At 35.0% G+C, this 25,307-nt stretch overlaps 1 protein-coding gene across 10 annotated transcripts in view; it reads right to left on the bottom strand.

The window, feature by feature from the left end:
- Positions 1–23,497, bottom strand: part of LOC110373336 (CUGBP Elav-like family member 1) — a 376,248-nt gene extending 352,751 nt beyond the window's left edge. For 4 of the 10 annotated variants that reach the window (XM_021330582.3, XM_021330586.3, XM_021330595.3 and 1 more), the window contains exon 1: positions 5,115–5,345. The gene's annotated coding sequence lies outside the window, so the exon portion shown is untranslated. Of the gene's footprint in view, positions 1–5,114; positions 5,348–23,294 lie in introns of those variants that run through there. The other 6 variants (XM_021330583.3, XM_021330594.3, XM_049840472.2 and 3 more) reach the window with 4 other exon arrangements.
- Between the last annotated feature and the right edge of the window lie 1,810 nt (positions 23,498–25,307).

Below are 25,307 nucleotides of genomic sequence, written 5' to 3'. Positions count from 1 at the left end.
ACTTTTTGAATGTACCTTTAATTAGAGCAATATCCGACTCACATAAAGTCTGCTATTTAGTGGATACGCCGTTATGATACAGTTGTGAAAACTCTAATTTGATAAACACTGTCCCTATAATTTTAATTCCCATTTTTCTTGGTGAATTTCGTAATATGGCAACATCGAAAATAACAACAGTTATCGCAGCACGCTTCTAGAACAAATAGAACGAATTTTCGTGCTTGTGATGCCATAGTGGCTAGTAGATGAACTAACACAATGACATGAGTTGATACTGAAATTATACCATGGGGGTATTTTAGACCCGTGGTGAATAAAAATGATTTTTCATCAAGTCTCCGTTTAATGATTCCTAGTAGAATTATACCTATTTCATTTCTGGGGGAGTAAATAAATTGTTGTGGGGCAAGTTCTGTGCACAAAATAATACTTATATAACAATTAATTTTCTAACTTTTTTTATCTCTCTCTTTTTCTTCTTTCTTTTCAAATGAATGCTTCTTCAAACTTTCTAATTCAATTACTATTTTTAAAGAATTATTAATTTTGAGTATTTACTTTACTTTTGAGTATGCCACTAGTGGTCGATGTTAGTTTAGGGTTAGATTTTAATTATCCTATTCCACGCTAGATGGATTTACAAAAAATGGGTGGTTTCCCATAAAAGGCGTATAAGGTTGTAGCACAGGTGGAGCCAGTAACGTTCCTCGTCCCCCGCTCACCCGAATTTTGGCGCGCTGCTTTGTTAGGAGATTTTACGTTAGGGCACCTCCGCTAGTCTTTTCTCCTCCGTGGTTTTGTTATTGTTTTGATATGAACCGGTATAATGGCTTAGTTTGGATTTATTGACGCGTAAAATCTGAGCATATAAAGCCTGACATTTGAAACTAAAGTAAAGGTCGTATGTAGGCAATAAACAAGCATTCAAAAGCCGATCAAAAAATCTGTTTGGAAAGAACTAAGCAAGAAGCCTCACTTTTATCATTAAATTAAAGAAACCCTGTTTAGGTACTTTAAATATCAACCAATCAAAGATATTAAAAAACTTATTGAAAAAAGCTTATAAAAAGTCCTATCTTTTTCGTCTTTTGATGTACATAATTAAAGCTACCTCAAAAGGCTAACACTTATAAAATTATTGTAAGGTATTCTGATTCAAGTACTAACTTCCGCCAATTCCGACCAAACAATTCGCTTGTCACCCAAAGCTTCCTCGAAACGACACACATCTGTCACCCACATCGTAATCAACGTGCGTCAGTGTCCAGGACAGTGAACGCCGGGTTACGTATTGTGAACGTCCAGTTTCGTCAACATAATGTTGATTGGCGTCGACGTAACGTCGAAAATCATTGTCTGATTGACAGTGTGTCCACAGCTTAGCTTTTGCTGGTTGTAAACGATGTACATCTTTTCAAAGACTACCTACAACCCTACAAACCTAGTTTTGTGGGTGAATTTTAGTATTGTTCGAGCTAGTTTTAAACGTACATTACGAAAAGAAGGAGATGCTTAATTGGACTGCTCAATCCTTCTCTGTGCCCAGCAGTGGGAAGATAAAAAGGCTGTAAGGTTCTTTTGTACTCTATTAGAAGTGACTGAAAAGTGTTCTTCTTTTAAAATAGGTCTCAAAATCTTACTGGGATAACACTAGAAAGTAGTGAAAAGTGCCGTTTTTGGGAGAGCTTTCCAATGTAATTTAACGTGAAAAAGTTGTCATTTAATACGCTTAATTTCCATAAATGAATTTGACTTTGAGCTAAACAAGCTGAAGATACTTTCTAACCAGTCAAAACTCCTCCAAAACAAAGCCAAAACATACAAAAAACATAAAACACGTTACCCCCTACATCGAATACTTAAGCATCATTTTGTCTATCCATCCCCTCAGACGCTCACAAGTTTCCCGTCCGTCTGTCTGTGCAACAATCCTAGTAATTATCGTTAGAGTACCGACAGAATGATAAGTGCGTTGTTGATTCATCGCGAGCTGTCGCTAGTAGGAGGTGTAGTTAAATATGTAGTGATTCGATAGATAGAAGTTCCGGAGCCTATTCAATTCAAACAAACAAGTAAACAATCAAATCTTTCCTCTTAGTACACTCTTTTGCAAAAAAACAGGCACTTAAAATAATTGGTTTGAGGAATACCAATATATATTTATTTTAATAGGTTTTTAGTGACTGGAATATCCTACTAGCATGTGAAAGCTGATTTTTTTTATTAAACCTTGTAGGTATCTGACTAGTCTTGGTAAAAAGTTTGATGGTGTTTTGAAAAATTTTGATGTTATGTTCAAAAGACTAATGCCTCACAAGTTTCCCCGCCTGTCTGTCTGTGCAACAATCGTAGTAATTATTGTTAAGTACCGACAGAATGATAAGTGCGTTGTTGATTCATCGCGAGCTGTCGCAAGTAAGTAGTGGGACGTAAAAATGTGGAAATTTTTAGTTCACTTTTTGAGTAGGTATTTATGTAAGTCATTTGATGTAGATCATTTTAATCGGTAGTTGCGGAGCCTATACGATTCAAACAAACAAATAAACAATAAAGTTTACCTCTTTATACACTCTTTTGCATGAAAACGGATGCTTAAAGAATTGGTTTAAGGACTATGTTTATTTTAATAGGTTTTTAGTAACTGGAATATTTGACTAGCTACTAATAAAGGGTGATTTTTTTGTTACGTTGTGTTGGTCTAATTCTTGGTAAAAGTAAAAGTATTGATGTTATTTTCAAAAAACTAGTTTTCCCGTCTGTCTGTCTATGCAACAATCCTAGTAATTATTGCAAGAGTACCGACAGAATGATAAGTGCGTTGTTGATTCATCGCAAGTTGTGGGAGGTGTAGTTACGTAGTGAAAATAAAAATGTGGAAAATTTTTAGTTCGCTTTTGAGTTCTTGGGTTTTAACTGGTTAGATGAAGATAATGTATATTTTCTGTCTACATACATATTTGTATGTATAATCTTTTTGGTTGTTTGAACAGTAAAAGATCCGAAACTGCTGAACAGATTTTAAAAATTATGTCATTTTTGACAAGCTGGACTAAGCTGCTAGTGACATTTCTATATTTTATTCAGGGACGGGAAGTAGTTTCCACAGGACGTGTGTGAAACTGCAGGAGAAAAAAGCTGTATACTTATTTTAAGTGTTGTTTATAAAGTACACAACAAATCGCATAATCGCAAATATAATGATAAATGTTAGTAGGAAAAAGTTAAATTATTTGCTACTAAATAAATATAAATTCGACACGGTAGGCACATAAACTTTTGAATATTAACGGTACCTCTAAAAGTAAAGTTCCAATTTTAATGAACGCGTAGAGACAATAAATTAAACGAAATAATGAGAGATAATCTTTACAATTATCATCACAAAGAGATTTTAAAGTTATAAATTCATGCTCAAAACTGTTATTGTGTTTCAGAGTCTAATCTGACTTTCTAGAATAATCCCCTATTGTCTTAACTATTTAAGTACCTTTAATAACTAGTAATATTAATTTTGTTTTAATTAGATCTGTAACTGAAACTTTAATTACTGAAACTATGAATTTCAAAGCGTCGTCGTATTATGTATTTTGCTTGGAAACTATTATTTAATTATGTTTTGTTATCTGTACTTAATATTATAAAGGGAGTATGAGTTTTTTTGGGTGTTTACAATGGGTGAACTCAAAAACTACTGAACCTATGTAAAACAATATTTCATGGTTAGAAAGCTACACTTTTCCCGAGTGACATAGGTTACATAATATTATCCCGGTACGGGCAGTATATTTGACAGGACGCGGGTGAAACTGCGGATAACCGGCTAGTCATAAGAATATTTTCGTGTAATAAGGAACCTGTTTGATTATCTGAATCAATAAAATATCTATAATTATTATAATAAAGCTTATTTTCCCAAAATACCTCATTAATGGGTTTACCTTTTAAAATATTTTAAAATGAGAGTTAGTAATAATACTCAAGTAGGAAGCTTTTTCGAGTGAATGCTGCTACGTCGAAGCGGTAAGCCGATTAAAATCCCCAATGAGACTTATATGGTGTGACACACAGTTATTTTAGTAATAACACATTATTTTATATTAAAACAAAAGGGTTGAAATAATATGAATTGATGAAAATTTAAAGGATAATTCGTTGTGTCATTAGTAAATTGTTTTATGCAAAAGTTGTAATGGCGATAGAAAATAAGAATCCCAGCAAGTTTTAAATCGTCAATTACACCTAAACACAATCCGCGTGAGATCAAAATCATTCTCAATACATAAAGGGTTCCAAAGAAAACCAAAATAATTTATATTTATACACTTAATAGTTTTTTCTTGTAAATAATATGTTGATCAAACGGAACGTCCGTACGTTACACAAAGTTTGAGACAACCGTTCTGCTGCTATAGTTACATGTATAAAACCTTATATTATATAAACTGTGAATAAAATATTACACATAAATTGTGAATACATAAGGGAACTTAGTTCCTTACTAAAATATCACTGATCATTAATTATTCCTTTGATTTCGTTATTTTAGACTACTCTTAATCAGTTTCAAACCCACAAAGACAAGGGAAGTTTCAAACTCAACCTATGTTTAGATTGATTTATGTGCTAAATATAGGTAAACTATATTAACAAGGGACCGTCTATAACAGGATGACATATAGATTAAGGTCTCTCGTACATGGGGCGTTTTTACCGTGAAAATATATCTAAGCAAGGCTAAAGCGCCGTATCGTCAAATAAACGTGCCGTATACAATAGCTCTTATTCTGCAATGCAATGTTTTTCTATTAAAATGTCGTACTACTAATAATAACTGATTATATAGTATAGTAATAGCGCTTCCAGTGCTGCCTTGAAATATTGTAAAAACCCACAGAGCGATTTCGGCCCGACCCGGGAATTGAACCTGAGACCCCATACACAGCAGTCGCGCTATGTGACTATGCGTTACTAGAACAATAAGGCAGTAAAATGTGACGTTAACATGATTAGCGACCATTTTTGAGGAGTAAGCCCTAGTGAGAGCTTCACTAGGGCTTACTCATCAAAAGTCATCTATTCTACAAAGATAGAAAAAAATTGATTCTGCTTACCTCTTAAATCAAAAATACGTTGTAAAGATGGCAAATTCGACCGCTTGATAGGGTCGTGAGTCACGGTAAATTCTATAAGAATACAACGCGACGTGTCAAACACTAAAAATTTCGTACAAAATCAAAGATAAAAATCGAAATCAAAAAAAGACTACATAAAATATATAAAAAAAACACACAACACAAAATATGTAATAACTAAAATTTTAGTCACATTGCTCGGCCATTTGTCTCACAACTGAGAAAAAAATAATGACAAGAAAAAAGTCAAAGTGTTTTACTGATTTTTGATGTTTTATCGTTTGTGGCCAGTACGCGTTTTGAACCAAAAAGGTTTTATATGATTTCAGAATTCTAGATTGGAACTTTTTGGTCGCGTAGTAGCTATGTATTTTATTTTCTAAGTTCAGATACAAAACACGACCCACAACATGGCTTTATTTATGCTATTGCTATAATAGGTTGCTTTTTTCCTAAGTATCAATTATGTTTAATGTTTATTTTGATCCCAAATTTTTAATCCACGTTCATCGCAACAGATAAAATATTATTAACATGGAAAGGTTTTGTAATAACAAAAATCTGTATTCTCTAACCTTATATCTATTCCCTTAAACTGTAAAATTCTTTTGCACGCAAACCTCAGAAAATACCACTAAATATTCAACCAAAAAAGAAAAAAAATACATTCATGTTTTCAATACTGAAGCTAATCCTCTGAACAGATTTTCAGCAGTACGCGAATATTGGGACCACAGAGGAAGGAAAGATAGCGGAGATGACATGGGGAAGATAGGTCAAGCTCCTTCTTATAGGTTACGGTAGGCGTGATCAATTACTACAACTAACGAGACAAATAAAAACCAAACTGTCAAAGATTGGACTTGATTGATAGGTGATTTCATTTTGAAAATAACGGGCGAGAAATTTCGGAGCTAGCAAAGTTCCTCGTGCCTCAAACACCCGCAATTTTGGTGCGCTACCTTTTTAGGTGGTTTTGCGTGATGACATCTCCGCAAGTAATTTTATTCTCCATGATTGGGACTAAATAAAAAAGAGGCGAATTTTTTCAGCGCACGGAATGCAAATCGAACCTACCCATCTTTATAAAAATGCTAAAACGAACCATGAAGTTTATAATCGTATTTTGTCAAAGTCAAATCGTGTTTCGACATTGTGAAAGATTTGGGTACCGCTAACAGTAGTAGATGAGCTATGCGAATTCTATATGTATTTACTAATTATTTGGTCTACTTTTTTACACTAATTTTGTATAGAGATCTGTTAACATATCTATGCCTTATCACCCTTTCATCATTATGTCGCATTTACCTTACTCTGACCGTTTTATTTTCATTGTATATTGAAATCTGGTGGATATCTATTACATTTCAAGAAGGTAGTTATTATAGAACTGTCAGTTACATAATAAATTGGTCCTTTAAAAATAAAAAAAAAACGTTTTAAAAGCGTAATTTAGCTTCGCTATTTGAGTGCGCCTACCCTTCTACCTGACCTGATTGCATCGCAAATTGTTCATGAATAAATAATATCGAGACAGTATACTTAAGGGGAATCACTCTAACAAAACTGATTGTGTATGTAATGTAATTTCTTTACTCTGAAACGTTTAAACGTACTCATTTTATAAATAGGAAAAAACGTTGGCTTTTAGCGGATCCCTTTGGTGATTTTCTAGTCCATTAAATATTGTTTGTTGATGAATTTCCAGGAAAGGGGATTTTAAATTGGAGTTAAAATTAAGAGAGTGGTAAATGGTTTCGGTTTATGTTTTGAACAAATACATTTTTCATTTGATTTGCCAAAACAAATGTAATGCGCTCGTAAACCTTTTTAGTGATTAAAATGTTAACAACAAAATAATTAATCATTTTCCTAGAATTGAGAAGCATTATTTTTATCGAGTTTTTACTATCCTTCCGAAAATATTCTGTCCTAAAAATATTTGCAGCCTTTTTTAGGGTTCCGTAGCCAAAATGGCAAAAACGGAACCCTTATAGTTTCGTCATGTCCGTCTGTCCGTCTGTCCGTCTGTCCGTCTGTCACAGCCGATTTACTCGGAAACTATAAGTACTACAGTGATGAAATTTGATGGGAATATGTGTTGTATGAACCGCTACAAAAATATGACACTAAATAGTAAAAAAAAGAATTGGGGGTGGGGCCCCCCATACATGTAACTGAGGGATGAAATTTTTTTTTTCGATGTACATACCCGTGTGGGGTATCAATGGAAAGGTCTTTTAAAATGATATAAAGTTTTCTAAAAAACATTTTTCTTAAAGTGAACGGTTTTTGAGATATCAGCTCTCAAAGTCGTAAAAAGTATGTCCCCCCCCCCTCTATTTTTATAACTACGGGGTATAAAATTCTAAAAAAAATAGAGGTGATGCATGCTAATTAACTCTTTCAACGATTTTTGGTTTGATCAAAGTATCTCTTATAGTTTTTGAGATAGGTTGATTTAACTGTAATTTACGGAACCCTTCGTGCACGAGTCCGACTCGCACTTGGCCGGTTTTTTTATTTACTATATTTTATCCCTCATAGCTATTCCATTTTTTTTAATTGCAAGAAAAATGCTGGGCATACACATTAATAACTGAAAAAAACATCTAATTTTAGACCAGTTGCAAGGCTTGGCTGTCTGCTGAGTGAATTATTGAAGAGGTTGTAATGCAGCCGACATCGACATGCTAGGCCGGTGTAACTCATGCATGCCTGTCATAATTCAGAAACGCTTCAAATTTTAATGACTGTAGCATAGGCAGGCAGGTCATGTCTTCAGGATCAAAATTTTGTTATGTGGTTAGAGATTTTTTGAAATATTTTTTAGTATCCATTATTTTAGATATTAAGAAGAAAAATATGTTATTTGTTTTGGTGCCGCTGGTCCAAGTAGCGATGATTTCTAATATAGGTACTAACTGTTTCCCTCGGTTTCTATGTGTGTACTATGAATAAATATAGACTAGGTATTCTATTTGTCCGATTCTAAACTATCCGTGTACTCCGTATATCAAATGTAATTTTAATCGGTTTTGTAGCTTCTGTATGAAATTGTGACGAACAGATAGACATCATTTATAATATTAGTAAGGATATTGAAAATCCTATACACTAATGTGCTTATCGGATCGTAGCGGTGTCGTGATCGTATGTATTAAAAAGTGCGTACTTTTGGTAACATAAGTTATCAGTTCATATTTAGAACAACATTAAATGGATCGCCAATCCCTATTCAATTGAATTTCATAGAATTAATCAGCTGAGAGGATCAACGTTGAAATATAATTCAATCAGTTATCCATTTACTACATAATTTTGTTGAAGTAATGTTTTTATTCTTGTATTTTTCACATGAAATACGAGATTGAGGTATTTTTTTCAGAATTGGTTTTAGGAATTGAAAATATTCACATTTTGAGTATTTTATATTAATAGTGGCTGTTTTTCCAAGTCGTGACATAGTAATAGTAAGCAAGGATTTTGGAGCGTCGTGAAAGACTGATTAGTGTAAATAACGTCTTTATCATTTTATCAGGCTATTTATTTTTTGGTTCTCTATAATACTCAAAAGATATTTAAGTCTTATTCAAAACTCTATGTCGTAGCCAATCACGTAAGTATGAAGGTGACAAAATGATGTCTGAGCAGCACACTTAAAAGTGACAGACGTTTCAGTATTCTGCCGATAGGCTTCAAGACTCATGGAGGGGATTAAAACACATGAAGATTGGTTCATCTGTTTAAAGGATGCGGTACCATAGGCCAACATAATTATTTAGCGACCAAACAGCGGAGCGGTGATTAAAAATTCCTACAATTGGAAGGCAACGTATCCTCCGACACGACACCGACCCGACATCGTATCGTACTCAATAAAAACGTCATTCCAGTAATAGCCGGGTCAATACGCGTATTGTACCGCCGTATCCAAGTAACTGTCGACCTCATCAACTATTGACCGGTTCGTATCGACCGACACACTTGTCTACGATACCTATGGTAATTTGTTATTGGCTTCTATGTATTATTGTTATGTATTGGTAGATTGATGATTCTTTTTGGAATTAAGATTGGTAGTATGGCAACACGGGTGGTGGATTTTTGTCGAATGTGCACCAAAGTTTGGTTCATGTTAAAGAAACATTATAATTTGAGCCGTTTGTTTTAAAATAGTCCTGTTCAAAATATGGTCACAATACGGTGGTCAATGTGCTAAAAAAGTTGCTAGTACAAAATAAGGAAGATTGGTTTCTTACAGTATGCCGCGTCAGTTTCCCGCGGTTGAACTGCTTTACGCACCTAGCACTTACCTACTTCTCTCGTCTGGCCCAGGGTATTCTAATCGGAACCTAAATCGGTTTTACTATCCGAGCGTGAAACATAAACAAACTATGTTCCTTTAACTAATTATTCTAATTTAAAAATGCAACCTTTAATAAGAAATCAACACACCAATTAAATAGAACACTTTAGATTTAAATTGTTTGTGTAACTAAAGGTGCGTCCAGACAAAACAAAAAAAGGACAAGCTTCAAGTTCATCTTTCGCAACAGTTTTTTTTTTTCTATCAAATCCTTTTCATACAAATAGACGCATTTTTCGTTCTTTTTTCGAATTTACCAATCAGATCAGCATGAACATTAACTAGTTTAAACGCATCCTAAACATGTCCCAAAGCGCCGCATGTCACTGGCCACATGAATTACTGTGCTGCATTATGATTGGCTGCCAAGCATGCACTGCAATAACTGACGAGAATAAATCATTAAAATTAGGGCACTTTCTATAGGTACCTACTAGGTAGGTAGGTAGAAAACATTTTTTTGTTTCTTTGTACCATAGAGAACACAATGTCTTTCCTTGTCCGAAAGAAGAAATATGTATGGATTCAGATAGTCAGTATTTTTGCTTGTAAAAGTTTGTAACAATTTTATTGGACACCTCAACACCGAAGATCGAGAAATACGGAGCGAAAGCGAGATGCATTTGCCTAGCAGTTCAGGCTAGGAAAAAAATCAAATCGGTTTTATTTTGTGGAAAATCAATACCATAATACATGAACCAAACTACCATTACCAGTACATACTCCTGTATCACCGTCCCACTACCAACATTCACTATTCACGCCAAAACATAACAGGCAACTGATTAATGTTTTAATAAGACGAGCCCATTCACTATATAAAGTACGTGTCAATGAATCATTGAGAACAAAGAGCTTTAGAATAGTTATGAATGGGCGTACATAAAGCTCTAGCTACACATTATCAGTTTATGTAACAATATGTTTTGTGTGATGTCAACGATCCGAAATAAGGGGGGATAAATTATGTGGAGTGATAATTTTGAATAGTCTATATGCCAATATTGTGATCATTTCTCTTTAGATTTTCACAATGAAAGACTTTATGTAAAAAATCTACGACAATCTAAGGAGCTTAAAATATGACAAAAGAACGCCCCATGGCATTAGACTTTTTCCAGCAAAAGAGATGGCCTTACAAGTTCACCAAACCAATGTATTAAGTATGTACCAACAATCTGACATAAGCAAAAGTAGGTACTTCACAATTTCACTCAAAAACTGTCACCAGAATAATATTAGAAAAATGAAACATTTCAACCCTGTACACCTAACACCGATTATGACACCCTACAAAATAGCCAAACAAAATTCTCAGAAACAAACAACAAAATCGATACATCAAAATCTATTCACACGTACTAATTAACTCGAAACACAATGATACATGGCTACAAGCACGACATACCCATTCACAATGAATACAGGAGAGTAATTAATATCGCAGGCCGAAATAGTATCAGGTCAACGCACTGCAAATCAATGCATTTGAACATTTACGCTTATAGTACGAGCACACTAGAAACTTTTTAGTCGACCGATAGTACGTCGGGCGCTTGATAAGTATGGAAATAAATGATAGTGATGTCCTTGATGGCTACGGCGGCTGGTCTCGTACAAGGAGATCAGCCAGCAGCGCAGGACATATTATAGTGGACAAGCATTTGTGCGACCACAGGTGACGGCAATCCGACACGACTGGAGACAGATCAGGTGGAGGACCATCAACTTCTGGCAACTCTTAGCTGCTTTGTGAAAGTTGCTAAAACCCGCTAAGCGATTTAAGCCCGAAACAGGAATCGAACCCGAGCTCACCAGCCGCGCTTGCGACAGCCAGACCAATGCACGTGGCAGTTAAGTAGTTTCCTAGAATATACTAATGGTAGTAATTACATAACAAAGGTCAGGTCGGCCGGTATCAGACTGACTAAAAACTTTGAATGGAATGAAGAATTCTTAAAAAAAAGCATAGGCAGCCATAGGGTCGACTGTTTAGTCTGCAGTGTGTAGGTATGCTTAGCGAATAAATTGACACTAATACGATGTCAGAGAGTGGCATATTAAATTAGTTGATGACATTATTGATTTTATTTACAGGTGTCAGTATTTCTAGCACTTTTAAGAATAGTCTATAATATTGTATTAATGCCTCAATTGCAAACAGCTGTTCTAGTGCATGTCGGTCGGGTCGAGTTTTTAAAAACTTTCATGAAGAAACAGTCTGAAAGTCGATGTGACAAAACTGTGTGAAAAAACTCTGCCGTTAGGACTTTGTGTAGTAATTAAACCTGCAGCTTTGATAAGAGGAATCAACCTAGACCACAAAGAGGATTTAAAAAATATGTCAGTAGATTTGCAAACCTGCCGTACACCCGAAAATAAGCATGGATATTGCTACTTTCTTATACATTTTCTGTCTATGTTTCCATTTAAATCCGCAACATTAAATTAAAAACAAAACCTCTTCAGCTACACACAATCGGAAATACTCGACACCAAATATGAATCGGCCGGTTGCCAACTAAATGGGTGCAAGCCCATTCATATACTCATATCAGTATGTATGTATGTCATATTCTGTATCATTAACTAACGTAACGCTTCTAATGAGAATGTACACCGCTCATAAAACTGCCAAATGATATTTTTTTAAGATTATAACATATTTTTAGTTGGCAGCGATTCGTGGAATGTGCGCTATGATAGAAATTTGCTTATGTAAGATAATATTAACGACAATAATGTACTCGGTGACAGGTTTAATGATGCTGTTGAAGACATATTTTTATTTGAACAAAAGATTAATCATTAGATATTTTTGTAGTGTTTATTTTTATTGAGGGCCACACCTACCGCGGACGTCATCATAATATAGTTTGTACGTTCATTCCATTGGTTTAGAACTAAATTGTACAAAATGTGAATTAGGTATTTATTACTGACACGACTGACAGACAAATGACAATATCCAAATTTCAATCATTAGCACCACAGATTAAAATTATAGATAAACAGTCTCTCCGCCTCCTTGGGGCTCCCATCCTAGACCAATCTTTTTCTACTTTTATTTCGGAAAAAATTGATAATTTCAACGATATTTCGGAACGTCTACAAAAAATTACAATGCATTCGGCCATCACAATTATTCGACACTGCTGTTTTGGTCCTAAATTTACATATTACCTCCGTTCTTCTCATCTCTTTAAACATAGCCACCTTTTAGACCCAATTGATAAAATTATCCGCCATACCCTCAGCTCCATTCTCAATGTGGCCCTGGACGACCGAGCCTGGCAACAAGCCACATTGCCCATCCGGATGGGAGGCCTCGGCGTCCGCAAAATTACCAGTATTAGTTTACCGGCATTCATATCCTCGGTTCACGGCACTGAGAAATTAACCAGGAATATTCTTACTCCAACACTGGCTGATTTCGAGGTGCCGTATTTAGCCGAGGCTATGGATGCATGGAAAATTACTTGCCCGAATGAAAATTTACCCAGCAACCCGTCTTCCCAAAGACAGTGGGATGAGCCGCTCTGCGGAGTAACCCGGAATAGTTTGATAGAAACGGCAATTACTCCTGCTGAGCGAGCGCGCCTACTGGCTGTGGGTAGATGGGAGTCGGGCTTTGGCTTCAGGCACTACCGTCGTCAAATATTGGCACCATGTTTGACGATACAACTTTCCGCCTCGCTACTTGCTTACGTATAGGAGCACCGTGCTGCTCCCCTCATCGCTGCCACTGTGGTGAGGCTGTCACCAGCCTCGGACACCACGGCCTGTCGTGCAGCCGCAGTGCGGGCCGTATTGCCCGGCATGCAAACATCAATGACATTATACGTCGGGCTCTTGTTGCCGTCGGGGTACCAGCTGTATTAGAACCAAACGGCTTGGCACGCGACGACGGTAAGAGACCAGACGGCATGTCGTTATTCCCTTGGAAGATGGGTAGGCCTTTAGTATGGGACGCAACCTGTGTCGATACTCTTGCGCCATCACACCTTCCAAGTTCTGCGTGCTGTGCTGCTGCTGCCGCTGCGGCTGCGGAGAACCTCAAGCGGCGGAAATATAGTGGCCTTGTCGGAAACTATATTTTCGAACCGTTTGGGGTTGAAACCCTCGGGTCGTGGGGTCCGAATGCCCACATTCTATTTAAAGATCTCTCAAGGCGGCTGGTTGACGCTTCTCGTGACCAGAAGGCTGGCTATTACCTCGGACAAAGAATCAGCATGGCGATCCAACGAGGTAATGCTGCCAGCCTCTTGGGCACGCTCCCAGTTGACAGCGATGGGGACGAATTTTTTGACGCTTTTTAGTTGTTTGTTTTACTAGGATAGTTTTTGATTTTTATTGTAAATATGTATTGTAAATATCTGTGTAAATAAATTGACTTTGTAAAGTTTGTACGTATTTATTATAATTGAAAAGATAAGAATTTCGATGACTTCTGCTAATCATCATCTCCCGAGCCTTTTTCCAACTATGTATGTTGAGGTCGGCTTCCAATCTAACCGGATTCAGCTGAGTACTAGTGTTTTACAAGGAGCGACTGCCTGTCTTACCTCCTCAACCCAGTTACCCGGGCAACCCGATACCCCTTGGTTATACTTCACTTCTGACAATCAAAATCAATATAATTACATAATATTTTATTATAGAAAATCAAGGTGAAATTACTTCTGTGTCAATAACAATAAAGTCTGAAATTGCTCTTCTATTTATATACGAACGCTTTCACAAATAGAACGCTAGATTATTCCTGGATGCCTTGGGTTATATTTAATTGAGACAAAAAATCGATTTCACTGTGACGCAAACGTAGACAACAGAATGTAAGAAATCTTTATGTATCTGTTATTATATGAAATCTATATTGTGTAGTACTAACAACTATCAATTTGCACGAAACACGGTCGTATTTTGTTCTTACATTTTAATTGTTGTGCAGTTATAGTAGCCGACTTCGAAGGAGCAAAGTTATTTGACCAGAACTCTTATAATTACAATGAGTTGCAAAAAAAAACCAGTGTAATAACGAATCTAATATTACTGACTGATTCAGAAGGCAGTACTCCTTGATACGGCGCGTATTGTGAGGAGGTTACTGTTTCTGGGACCCTAACCACCGGTACCTTGGACCCTGTGCCTGATATCGGTGGCAACCTATTTTTTTATATTTTTAAATGTTTTTTTTTTATTTTTATAATTAATATTTATAAATTTTACTAATATGATTAAATAAATGATCCTAAAAAATCTAATATCGTTTTGTTTAATTATGAGATGGCATTTATTAAATCATGGACAACAAAAAATATAAACAAAGAAAGAAAATCTTAGAAAAATTACCTTTTCGCTCTCACACGGTTTTGCGGAACCCAACCCGTAATGGTTGTTTTTGTTTATTCAGCAGGCAATAGTAGGTAAGTGTACAATAGACCGTGAGCTCCAATATGTCTCCAAAGACCTATTAAGTGAACATACTCTTAGTGCAGCACATTTTGGGTTACGACGTGGTAATAGAAATGATATTTACACCTACTTGTTGTCACATTGGGTAGGAAAAATAGTAAGTGAAGTGCTGTTTGGTTTATATTTAGTTTTAGTGGGTCGGTGGGGATAAAGTCTTACTTGATACTCACAGTGGATTATGTTATCTAAATTATTATCTTTTCAGACTGTATAAGAAAAAGAGGAAAATACCTCGCTCTACACAAGACATGAATTTAGTTGATAGCCCAATCAATATCATCATTACGTAGTATTAAGATCCTTTTATACCTACTTGGTTCGCAATAAGGATTTCGAATTTTTGTACAAAATGTATAAAGTATATCTAATTACCGATTTGATTAAGGAGAACGAACATTAGTGCAGTGTATTGTTATTTTTTAAATTAGTTTTTGATATCTATTTTTGTGTATTACCAGTTCCAGTCTTATACGTCCATGTTAAGTTCCCATCTTCTCAATATGCATGACCATGTTTATTCCGTCCAAAACAATAATAAGCCCGTAGTTAAATCAAGTGTTAAAATGCTCAACTAGACTGCACTAAATGCATTTGGAGGCGTTTCCCTCAATTCGCCAAGCCGTTGGCGGGTACTGAGGGTTGTCAAGTACTAAAACTGTTTTTAATGCCTCGTTTATTTTTAAACTTGGTTGTAAAAAATATGGGTAAAAATATTGTGTAACAAGAACAGCAGTGTGATTCTATAAGCTTCACTCTAAACTTCGCATCTGAATCCGCCGTGAGTTACTACACTAGCGCTACTCTTTCGAGCGTGTTTGCGAGTTGAACTAAATTAAATTCGAGATTTTGACAGATAAAGCATGAGATGACTTTTAGAACGTTTTGAATCGAATGTGAAGTGAGAGTGAATAGCGAAGTGAAATACGAAGTGATATGCGAGTTGTTGTTCGAATTTTATAGAATCGACGTACAGGTAATTCATTATTTATCACTTTTACACGAAATATGACGTATCTCACTTTTCATGTTTTTTTTTTTAATATATCAGTGACAAAAATTAAAAAAACGTCTAGATGCAAAACTTTAAACTCAGATTCAAATTGAAGGAACAGGGAAGTGTGACATTCTCTTAAGTTTGTATTTTCTGGAAACCTGCATTTCTCACAAATAAATCTTTCACCAGCCACCCACATAAATTTGTACGGAACAACTAAATCAGAGACTTCAGCAGCCCTGGAGGTGCAGCACAAACTGCACTAATTGTTTTGGAGTCGATCCAAAATATATACTTACCAAAATTTCACTCGTAACACGGTGCATTTGTGAATTGTTTCACTTATATACTGGCTCCAAGATTTATGTACACACCTCTTACATTTATTACGATTTATTAGAACAACAGCTGGGTCGGTTTTTTGGGCTCACTGTGTATTTTGGGATCGATAAAACAAAAACAGACCTGTATTTCGTGTCATTGTTTTTGCTGCCTTCATTTTCGTAGGAAGGGTAAATGGAGGATTCTGTATTTTGAAGTTTCTTGTTGTCACTGTCTTGGGATTAATTTATTTGGATCGGAAGATACTGGGCTTAGGGCGAACAAGTTTGGGGAAGCAAAAACTTGGTCAAATCCCTCTCAGGTGATGCTATTAATATATATTTTGAGTAATTGCTTATCTTTTGGGATTGGATTAATTTATTTTTAAGTAACGAAACGAAATTAATTGATTCATAAATTCAAGAAAATTTCCGAAAAAAAATCCTGAAGAAGTCTTCAGGAATTTTTATTTAACACTGAAGATTATTAATCAATTAATTAATGTTAAAAGAACTGTTATCATTATTTTTACTGTTATGATTATTCCATATAGACATTATACCTACCTACATAAATTGCCTAACAAGAAAAGTTCTCTACCATTTTGTTTTTGGCTGAATCGAAAATATCTAAACATACGAGTACATAAGTCCGCACACCAGATAAAAAAAGCTACACTGACCTATTGCCAAGAGGGAACACTGTTTATGTAGGTATATTAAATTCCCAGATACTACGGAACCGATTTATTACATAGTAAGTAATATTGATACATAAATAATACAGGTCGTTAATATGTCCAGCAAATCATATAGAGTCAAGCTCCTTCCTGCATTGATAAAACAATGCTAGACTTTGTTTGTAAACAAACTTCAAATCATTGTACAAGGAGCTTTCTTATGTAATATCCAAAATGTCGTAAGTAAGAATGGAAAAAAAAACACCTCTTGAGGTCAATGAGAATTTGAAGGCGTTAGTAGTAGTCACAGTACTGATATGCGAATGTTGTCTGTCTGTATATTTGTCTGTGCGCTTTCACAACAAACTTACTGAGGCGATTTAAATTAATTATAGAAGTAGTAGGTCCCGGCTGTCATTGAACATCCTTGGCAGTCGTTACGGGTAGTCAGAAGCCAGTAAGTCTGACACCAGTCTAACCAAGGGGTATCGGGTTGCCCGGGTAACTGGGTTGAGGATGTCAGATAGGCAGTCGCTTCTTATAAAGCACTGGTACTCAGCTGAATCCGGTTAGACTGGAAGCCGACCCCAACATGATTGGGAAAAGGCTCGGAGGATGATGATAGAAGTAGCCTAAACCTAGTAAAAGGTACTTACAGGTATTACCTATCCAGTTACGGGAAGTGTTTCCTTCGGGACGCCAGAGAAACCGCGCGTTCTTCAGTTTGTCACATTTAACTTAATTGATGATAAGTTATATCTTTGCATATGCATTAAAAAAAATCAGCAGCCTAATTATTTATCCTTATCACCAAAAAACAAGCCCAAAACATCTCATCTCACATATTCAGTAACAAAACACCACTCTAGTACACAAGTGACTCATATACGTATTGTGTAACGGGTCGTTAGGCTTTACTGTAGTCGAGCTAAACTAGGCGTTAAACTCATGAACCAGTTCTAGATAACCGGATTAGTGATAGCAGTGTTCACAGATGGAAAGGTTTTCTGTAATCGAGGTTGGGTGAAAATTGGATGTGTCTGTAATGTGGGGTAGTTTATCTATTAAATAGGCTTACAGATCTTTAAGATTTTTTGGGGAAGACTTATAGTAAAAAAACTGCTACGTGTATTAGCGGTTACAAGCGTGAATGCTGTGCACGGGGTTTCGGGTTTGATTCAAGCGTCGGACCGCAATTAATCAACATATTTCAGAAACTTTGACAAAAGCTGCCTGGAGTCATGGAATTAGGTGGTGTTGAACTACCGTGCATAGGAGAGCAGGCATAGATACAGTCTTCCACTGTTACCTAGTAGCAGTTGTTGTTAAAGGCGTTGTCAAGTGGATTTGAGAAAACTTTCCACCGGGGCTCGTAAGGTAATAAAACACAGCTCACTTGATAGGAACAAGTAGTAAATAAGAATCAAAATACATGGTTAGAAAAAAAAACGTTTAAGCTACTAACTATATTATACTGTGTTTATGTACCATATAACTACAAAGTATTATATCCACGTGTATCAAAAAGAAATGTTATTCTTTATAAAAGATTTTATAACCGCTGGCGGCTGGTGACAGACCTATCGTGCACCGGGAACGTTGCACGCCCGAAATAATTAGACTTTCGAGGTCGCTACCTACGTACGCATTTTATTTTCTTCTGTGCACCGTTTGGTTGGTAAATCTGCAATATAGTGTAATTGTGTAGTTGTTAAGATGCGATTTTATTGTGTTGACTTTCGTTGTTGAAGTAAACATGTTGAATTTCGGTTGTTTCCTATTCTGCTTTCAATTTATAGGGGCCTTGAATGTCCTGGGTATAATAAAGAGCATGTAATATTTCATTTATATTGACATGGTGCATTGGTGTGAAATTATCATTTATATTGCCCATATTATTGGTAAGGTGTATAAAAATCTGAAAAATTAATTAATAAATCTTAATTCACCAGCAAGCAATGACAATTTTACTTATAATTAAGAGGTCAATAACCTCGACAGTCAGGTGTCAAATTTTTTTTTCTTCGTAGTTTTGTATCACACAGAAGAAACATAATTAATTTTGGCATGTGTAAAATAAAATTAGTCTGCACTTGAAAGAAAAGGAAGTACCATAATGATTGTTATCTGCATGACTGTATAAATAAACGAAATACATATTTAATCATCAAAATGAAAAAAAGAGACATTCTATTCCTTTGAGAAAAAATCCTAGAATGAATATTGCCTACCTTCTTGAATGAATATTGTCTTCACAGAAAACTTGATTTGCTTGGCGGAATACCAGCTGAAGTTCGCGAAACTTACAGAATTCAGGCCAGCTTTTAATTTGTGGAAAATTCCAAGAAGACACAAAGTTGGGATTGGATTGAACTATTTCATTGCCATTAAGTGAGTTATTGTAATTAGCAGAGGGAGGTTCAATGACCTTTGCCACGTGGAGAGTATAACTCATCCTTGAAAGTTTCTGAGAGAAAATTCTTAAGGTAAAATCATTTATGCACATTCTTTCATTTATTTAAATAAAAGTGTGTTATAGATTTTTACTGAAGCTGTGTTACGGCACACTTTAGAACAGAATAGGCTAATGATGATTTTGTAAAGCATATACGTTTAATTTTCAAAGTAAACACATGTTTTCAGAAAAAACGGCCGTTTATTTATACGATAGTAAAGTGTCTTGTATTATTACGAAAATCAATGATGATGTGATAAGATACATTGAACTTTTGTTATAAAAGTTCAATACGTCTTCGCACTATACATTCAGTATTCATATTTATGCCTTCAACAATGTTTTGAAACCCACAGGATTAAGAATTTGGTACACAGCCAACAATTCGGTCACTTACTGAATCGTTTTAATTAAAATGCATCTCAACTAATTCCAGTTTTTGTTACAAAATTAACTCTTTAAGACTTGAGATGATGGAAAAAACACAATTTTTCAATGAAAATTATAGAAGCAGGTGTTTTTCAAATTGCATTGTTTTCAATGTGACCGCAACCTATTTATAAGATTAAAATAATTTTCTAAGAAAAAAATGTTTGTGATCTGAGATTTCTGCATTTATTTCGTTGACTATTTTTTCAAACTCAGGTTTTTAATGTGGTCTACGTCTAATTTATTAGTGTAGGATTTATGCTCGGTGCATTAAAACTGTCTGGGGAAGTGAAGATACATCTGTTAATCTAACGCATTCGAGCGTTGGGTATCTGGTACATTCTAATTTTTTATATCAACATATCACTAAAGCAACAAAACAAATCTAGCATCAACGAAAGCTATTTCACGCAAGTGAATAATAAAAAGTAAATGAATTTTTCAAATCGGGACAGCAGTTTCTATGATTTGTGCGTTCAACCAAAAAAAATTGTTAAGTGCAGCTGCATATTGATTCCCCGTGCAGTTAAGATACATAGATTTGCATACAGTCATATGACTTACAACCACAGGTACATACTCAATATCATCTTCATCAATATCACTAGTTACTTATCAATATGTTTTATACAAATGTTTCGTATGATATAACATAACCAGCGATCAAGGAATAAAGATAAAGATAGACGGCCACGACAGAAATGCGTTGACCTATGTGACGGGCGACGATAACCTGCAGGTCGGTTGGACTTGCTAATGGAGCTTGCATATTGGTTTTTTGCATAAGCATATTCATACTGTTAATTATTGATTCTACTTGATTCAAAATCGGAGAGTACGGAAAATTCTCCTGTCATATCGGATTGCCGTTCCAACGGCATAAGGGAAAAGGGAGTGCACAGCGTTTGCGTATGCATTAGATAATTATATCCTGCGCACCACATGTTTGGTGGATCTCGATCGTCCAGACCATACAGGCTCATAATTATTTTTGATACAAGTAACATAGAATGGGCATCTGAGTCCCTACCTCAGAATCTACCCGGAACCACCGACACCCGGTGTACTTTCTGGTAACGACTGCTAAAGATTTACCAGCGTCAGGTATGGGCCGAGACCAATAAGTTTGACAAGCCTTCCGAAACGAAGAAAAACTCTTCATGACATGATGGACCACGGACTGACTCGCGCCACATTGCTTTATCTTATGAAAGTCGAAGATTCACGAAATTATATTAGAATCAGTATGACAAACAGTTTAGTCCCCGATTAATTACTGGAAACGAATGACTCAGTTTTCATTCATTAGTTAAGGTGAGCTTTCTTGCCAAAGTCAACAGAAGACATGGGCCTAAAGATTGATATAGTGAGCTGTAATTATTGAAATAGGTTTATTACTTTTAAGGTAGCAACAAAATTAAGAGAAATACTGCCAGAATTTCTAGATAGGTAGAGTATAAAAAAATATCAATCATCACCCTATACATATTCATACATTTAATTAAAAGGCTCAGGCAAGGTTCCAAGGAGTGGGTCTCACGGAGAAGAACCACCAAGAAACTCTACTAGAGATTCTATTTATGCGATGCAAGTATTTAAAATAATTTTCTTACAATAAAGATTTCAATTAGGTGATGTTATACATATACAAAAAAAAATGTATTTACTTAAATTGAAGCATAGGGTTCAAGATGTCCTGCAAAAATATAGTAGTCCATTTAGTTTCAAAGATGTGTGATATACAAAGTGGCATCAAAGTACATAATTATGTGTATATTTCCAACCCTTAGACGAACAAAGCAGACGAAGAAAACTTGAACCAACTATCACATATAATTACCCATCCATAAACTACTATTTAAGAGAGAACAAATGGCTGGAAGTAAAATTAGTATTATGAATAGTCAATAGTTTTAATGTAATGCCGCCATAATGGCCCACTTTGGGCTCACTTGCAGGTTTGCGCGGGAAAATATACACGTGACGACGCAACTGTGTCTATGGAGTATGTATTTATTGTCTTTGGTATATGAATATTTTAAAGGAGGCTTAATAACAGTTTTCATGTTTCTGCTGATATAGCAAAGTGGTAGTAAAGTAACTTTACTGGTTTGAAGTTGGATACAAGTGACAGCGTATAAACTATTACACAGCGTACAGCGTGTAAGCTATTGCGCATGCGTGAGGCATCCAATACTTATAGTAACTTCAGAACGGTAAAGTTAAATGATGAGAAGTCTATAAAGGAAGTTGTTATTATAGGTAAGGGTTGTTGAGACAGAAAAATGAAAAAATGAAAAATGAAAAACTGAAAAATGGATCCTTGGAATCAGGTACCCCTGATTCTACCTACACTAGTTTCCATTAGCGGTTTACCTACGATCCGAGCTCCTTCGCGCACCTGGACAAAAAGTAGCCTATATATTATTTCCTCGATAAATGGCTATCGAATGCTGAAAGTAGTTCAGAAATTTAACATCTGTTGTAACCACTAAATAACAGATCCATAGTAGGAAGATAACCTTGATAAATTTAGGTCGATTTTCGTGAAATATTGATAACCAACCTTCGAATTTTGTTATAATTACAGGTTACGTTGTTATGAATAACTTTATTCCTAAATTCAAGAAAGGCCATGATTCTATTTAAGATATATAATAACTACAGGCTGATAAACACCCTCATGGCTGTTTGCACCAAATGACCTCGGACAGTTCTTCACGCACCTGATTAAAACCTATTTTATGTCCTCCAACATAGACTTCAAAATCAAAACTTTCTTATGAGACAGTGCTTTAAGTTTTATTGTTGTTATAAGTAGGTCAAAATAATTAAATGTATTATGCATGAGTGTAGTATGTATTCTCCTTTACAACTATATAAGTATGCATTAGATACGCCGTTTTAAGTTTTAAAGGTCAATAGAGGGTAACTTATTAATTAATTAATTAATATTTATTTAAAGTATTAGAAAACTAATAATAAAAAACTAATAGTAAAAAGTAAAATTGACCGGCCAACTATCTAAATGTAGGTACGCAAAATAATGTTAATACTTCAAATTAACTTGTCAACACTTCACTCAATACATAACCATTTCATAAAAAAGTCATATAAAAGTCACATCACCTTTCGCATAAAAACATTCTGAACTAACACGACTCCCTATCAAAACTTACTAACTTAGATAACTATTTAACTAGAACTAACTTCTGAACTATCAAAAATGTTGATCCACTTTTTATATTACATCACTGACAATTCTACTATCCACATTTTAATATAACAACGTAATAAGCAATATAAGCATCAATAATAAAGGAATTAAGAACAAATATCGCTCTAAAAACTACACATAACGACAATAAAACTACATAATACAGTGAAAGCTATACAAAACAATAATAAAAATTAGCATTATACTCCGCACTCACCTCTTGAATCAGATAAACATGTACCTACACACACAAACACAATTTGCACTATAACACACCACGTAATTAGCACGAAACCCGTTGAAAAGTTTCGCTAATCAGCCGAATTGTTACCGAACTTTCCCTACCACGTGTTGCGTCGTACGCGGGAAAAACAATTTTATTTCATGAGCACCGTTCGTCCGGCCCTCTTTCCCGCAAGTAACTGACAACTGAGTGACCGTATTTTCTTGTACATATACATATAAACAATTTATTTTCATAGCGCATCGATGCGACTAATGTATGGACGGCGTCGGATTTTTGATTTTAGAAATGATGATGCTATTTTGGTTTCGCTGTGACGCGACTGTCGGCGTTTGTGTGGATAGTTTTGATGGTTTTTTAGTATCAGATTTATTGAATTAGGTTATTAAGATTTGTATTTTTTTTTTGTGGGAAGTAATTCTTTGATAAATAAACGTTTGGCTACATTTGTAATACATATAGTTTGTTTTTAATGCTATTTACTAAATTAGAAAGCTTTTTTATTTTATTTGTTTACTTACACGTAAATATTAATTCTTGCAAAAAGTTTTTTTATTACTATCAATAATTAAAAAACTTTTTATGTAAATATTTTAATTTACAAGTCAAAAGATTTAGAGTATCTAAAATATTTTTAGGAAAATATACCCATACCTAAACATAATGTATACATATTTAATCATAGTTTTACAACCTTTTAACATGACCATTATTTTTATTTATTTACCTACAAAACTTGGACAATAAAAAATAATATGACATACATCAAAAAGGGTCAATTTCAAAAGCTCCTTTTGAAAATAAAGGGACATACAGACACGCGAAGAGCACATTATCTCTACAACAATAAAAAACACAATAGAGGCATTATTACCCAATATTGGGTTAACAATAAGCAGTTCATTTATTGTAAATGACAATAAAATACTACATTTTTCAAATATGATTAGAAAAATAAATCGGTATATAATAATTGCGGTAGAAAATTAAGGACATGACAGAAAAAAAAAAAATAATAAAACCATACCAAATTTTATAACCATTTTTTGTTGATCGATATCGATCTATGATTACTAGTGATCGATCTGGGAATGGCTGAAGTCTACAACACGTCAAGTTCCCAACAACCAAACACCTTAAAGCTTGATATTTAAGACTGGTAAAAATGTATTGTTCAAAATTTTTATCGGTTTTTACCTCGTATTTTACTCTACAGACTTTTACTTCGTTAGTCTATTACAAAGGGTTTAAACCTAAACAACTGAAAGTGAGCTTGTACCAACGTAATGGATGACATACCTGTGTGTCTCGTAAAAAACAATCTCAAAAAACAAAAACAACTCCACGTTTGCACACCCAAAATAATCTTTTAACACACGCCAAAAATTGAGGAAGACATTTTTAAGCCGGGTGCACACTCCAATTTTTCGTCCCCCGCAAACAAAACAAAACTCTTCTACATAATTATGTTCCGTCAGTGTACCCCTAGCTTTACAAAGGTAGCTAAAAGCAAATGACCAAATCGATAGACGGCCTTAAATAATTGATACGGCAGTGGACGTTGGCTCGGAATTTACTTTTACATGTCTTATCGACCCGACTAGTTTCGATATAATTGCTGTAAGTTTCGTGAGGGGAGGCAAAATCATTAATATGACAGTCTATGTTAAAAGTTTTACTATAAATCATTTGGTATTAGGTGCGACAGACTTGTTTTTTTTATGTCGATTAATCATAAATCTTTGTCAAGTAAATGGTGGAGCTTAAGTGCAGGACTCGCAATTAGGGTCTCTATGAACCGTATTTTATTCGTGTTCATATTATTTTATTCATGCGTGAATGCGTTATATAGTACATAGAAAATACCTTGGATTGTAAAATACGAGCACATTTTTACACTCTAAAAACCGAATGCAAGTATAAGTAGTGATGTTTTTTTTAATCACTACGAATTGGCACTTTCTCACAAAAACAATCTGCATTTAA

This window comes from Helicoverpa armigera, chromosome 13 (genome assembly GCF_030705265.1).
Source record: "Helicoverpa armigera isolate CAAS_96S chromosome 13, ASM3070526v1, whole genome shotgun sequence".
Taxonomy (NCBI): domain Eukaryota; kingdom Metazoa; phylum Arthropoda; class Insecta; order Lepidoptera; family Noctuidae; genus Helicoverpa; species Helicoverpa armigera.
The sequence above is the reverse complement of the archived record's forward strand: the minus strand, read 5'-3'. Positions and strand labels throughout refer to the sequence as shown.